Below are 3,583 nucleotides of genomic sequence, written 5' to 3' on the forward strand. Positions count from 1 at the left end.
TTGTAGTATGAAATTATAATAAAACTTTTTTTAAAAATTTGGATTATTATTTATAATTAAATAATAACATATTTAAAGTAATTTACACAATTCAAACAACAACATCAGAGTGGCGCAGCGGAAGCGTGGTGGGCCCATAACCCACAGGTCCCAGGATCGAAACCTGGCTCTGATAAATTGTTCAGATGCAAGCTTCCGATATCCGCTTTTTATTCCCCAATTTATATCACCCAGAAAGCGACGTCGTTCTTCCAAAGCCTAGCCGTTCTAATTCAAATTCCTCCTTCTACCCCTACCATTTATCTTAAATCCAAAGCAGAGATGGCGTAACTTAAACGCTCATTCCCAAAATAAACTCTTCATATTCACCTTACAAAAACCGCGCCTTGTACAAAATTTGGGTACTCTTTATTTTTGAATTTTTTGTTTATTTAATTTCTTTTTTGGAATTTAAAGGAGGTATTCGTGGATCCTGCGCGTGATGAGAGCTTGATCTTAGAGTTATTAGATTACAAGCATGAAATTGCAGATGATGGGGGTGCTGTCTGGTTTCTTAAAGACCTTGCTATTGAACAAGATGGTGAAGGTTTCATGGTAATCTTCAATTCTTCATTTTTTTTATGGCATTGTATCAATTTTATGGTAGTTGTCTTTATATTGAAAGGATTGAGTAATTATTATCTGTTTGAATTAGCTTCCTTAATGTATTTGCTAGTATAGTGGGTTTTACGTTTATCCTGATTTTTTCAGCTGCGCGTGGCTTATCCTTTGAGAATATTAAATTGAAGAAGCTTTAATCTTATATTATGAAAGATAGAATGTGTTGGTTTATTATATTACCATGAGCTCTACAGGATTTTCATGACTAGGATTACAGTTCTTTATGCATTGGCATGATTGTCTTTTTATTTACCTAGGTCCCATTGATGTTGAAGACTTCCAGAACATGGTTTCTGCACTTGGCAATTGTTTGAGACTTGATATGGTTGTAACTTGTAAGTATAACATTTTCTTTTTCGCTATATGTTTGAGCTGCTTGAGCAGTAAGCAGTGGTTGAGGCCCCTGGATTGTGTTACAGAAACATTCCAGCTATTGTTACAGTTGCAGTTGGCCAAATGGTATGAGTCATATAGAAGGCATGCGACTAGATTTTCATTCTTAATAGTTTGAACTTTCAGTTCTCTGCTGCCTACAGATCCCTGCTTTACCAAACATTATGTGATCATGTTGTGCTCTTCCTTGAGTCTCAATGTTTCTTAAAATTAGCATTCTATCATCTTATTTTACACGCTAGGTACAGTAAACTTTATCTTCTGCCTGATGATGTCAGATTGTATACCTTATGTTTACTGTTATTTTATCTATGTTGGACTTTTCTCTTGACAATACCAATTTATGATTTTTCCTTTGAAAGACAATTCAAGTACGAGGCTTATTGAGGTAAAAACTAATTTTGTGTTTCTTCTTTGTATGCATTAGTATATGTATGTATATTCTTGGGGTAAAAGCTAAAATCGAGTTTGGAAATTTGTTCTTTTAAGCCTCCTTCTTGGACCCATTTTATGATTTCAGCTGTGGCTCATGTTTTCCTATGGATCTATAGTTAGTTTTTAAGTTAAAAGGAAGGAGATGCATATCTGATACTTAGTACCTTTAAGTAGTCTTACTGCTTGTTGTGATCATTCTTTCTGTTCTGTAAATGAAATGGCATAATATTTTGACTGAGATTGTAAGATTAGATAATTTTAGCAAGTTCAAAGCGCTGTTGGTTTGCCATTTGTCTGAACTTGTTTTATTGAGTTAATTTGAAATGAGGGTATGAATGGTCTATATCAGGTGTGCTTGTTCTTTAATCTTCAATGTCATGAGCTTTTCAGTCTGATTGATCTGCCCCTAGATCAGCCGCGATTCCCCTTGGTTAGAGCAGAACATAAAGTTTTGCTTTATTGTTCTTAGGGTGCAAATGTAGACTGGCTGGGACAGTAATATGTCTCTTGGTTGTAAATTCTCACTTAAATTTTGCCGCCCATCTTTCTGTCATAAGTTTTTAATACCATCTATCATTAATTTTTTATTTATGCATAGGCTGTTTCTAAGGGACGGCAAGGAAGAGAAGCACAAAATATTATCAAGGTTTTTTTTTTTTTTTTTGTAATTTCAGTTTTCATTGTTTTTATTCTGTTTTTATAAATTGCTAACTGGGTTCTTGATGAATATCCATGCAGGTCTACCTTGCAAACATATGTCTTAAGGAGGTTGGGACAGATGTTCTAGTAATGCATATGTGCCCATTGTGATAAAGTAAGTGTCCAAGCTACACGGCTGTTCTTTTTCTATAGCAAAAGAAAAAGACAATCATTTCATGGTCCATAAGACATTCTGAAAGCGAAAATGTTAAGCTTTAACTTGTTGGCAAGTGATCTGGTTGTAAATTCTCACTTAAATTTTTTCCCCCATCTTTCTCTCATATCTTTTAATACCATCTATCATTAATTTTGTTATTTATGCATAGGCTATTTCTAAGGGACAGCAAGGAAGAGAAGCACAAAATATTATCAAGGTAAATTTTTTTTTTTTTTTGTAATTTCAGTTTTCACTGTTTTTATTCTGTTGTTATAAATTGCTAGCTGGGTTCTTGATGAATATCCATGCAGGTCTACCTTGCAAACATACGTCTTAAGGAGGTTGGGACAGATGTTCTAGTAATGCATATGAGCCCATTGTGATAAAGTGTCCAAGCTACACGGCTGTTCTTTTTCTATAGCAAAAGGAAAAGACATCATTTCATGGTCCTTAAGACATTCTGAAAGCGAAAATGTTAAGCTTTAACTTGTTGGCAAGTGATTTGACTGAAAGCAATAACTAGGAATTTTGTCATTTGATTGCCCAGTTGACTTTGGAATTAATTATGTCAGCTTCCTGTAACACTTGCTATTTATCTATTACGATTGCAGTCCTTCGAGCGAAAGCACCAATACGGTTGGTGCAGGATTAGCTATTCCTGCTACGCAAACTGGATTTATGCCGATAGTTGAAGCCTTTAAACCAGCTGTTACAAACTTCAAAGTGAATGACTGGAGCCTCTTAAGTCCTAGCGTTTGAGATGAGTTAAAGTGTAGGTAAAATCTACGGGATTTTCATCCTCCCTTTCTCAAACAATGTAGATGTTCACGCTGAGCAGCCTTTCACTGTCTCTTTAAAAATTGTAAAACATTTGTTCATGTTTATCATGTTAATTATATTAGAACATTTGTTAATCTTGGGCTGTGATTTCCATTGCCAGTCAGTCATATGCAAGCTACGGCTTTGCTCGTGGCTTTTAGATGAAGGATTTGTTGATAGAACATTCGGAAATCTTTGAATGGTATCTTTGGAAGGCCAAAAGTTTTTCAAGTGTGTCATCACTTACTTATTGAATTGGTATCTACTAATTAAATTGAATCGATTGTATATTTTACTATTTGTGTATGCATATTATGTAAAATATAAAAATTTATATATTTATATTATATTTTATATAAAAATTATGTGTTATAATTTATGTCAATATAAAATATAAAATATATATTTTTTATTTTATTT

At 33.7% G+C, this 3,583-nt stretch overlaps 1 long non-coding RNA gene across 2 annotated transcripts; it reads left to right on the forward strand.

Moving 5' to 3' along the window:
* The first annotated feature begins 307 nt into the window (after positions 1-307).
* Positions 308-3,258, forward strand: LOC111288556 (uncharacterized). Of its 2 annotated transcripts, XR_016341845.1 has the most exons (7): positions 309-594; positions 918-995; positions 2,087-2,134; positions 2,227-2,302; positions 2,514-2,561; positions 2,656-2,837; positions 2,956-3,258. It is a non-coding gene; the product is annotated as an uncharacterized LOC111288556 (long non-coding RNA). The 2 variants fall into 2 exon arrangements; XR_016341844.1 differs by having other exon boundaries at positions 308-594; positions 2,656-3,258.
* Positions 3,259-3,583: the final 325 nt, after the last annotated feature.

This window comes from Durio zibethinus, chromosome 4 (genome assembly GCF_047325235.1).
Source record: "Durio zibethinus cultivar Kanyao isolate XHJ-2024 chromosome 4, ASM4732523v1, whole genome shotgun sequence".
NCBI classification, from domain to species: Eukaryota; Viridiplantae; Streptophyta; class Magnoliopsida; order Malvales; family Malvaceae; genus Durio; species Durio zibethinus.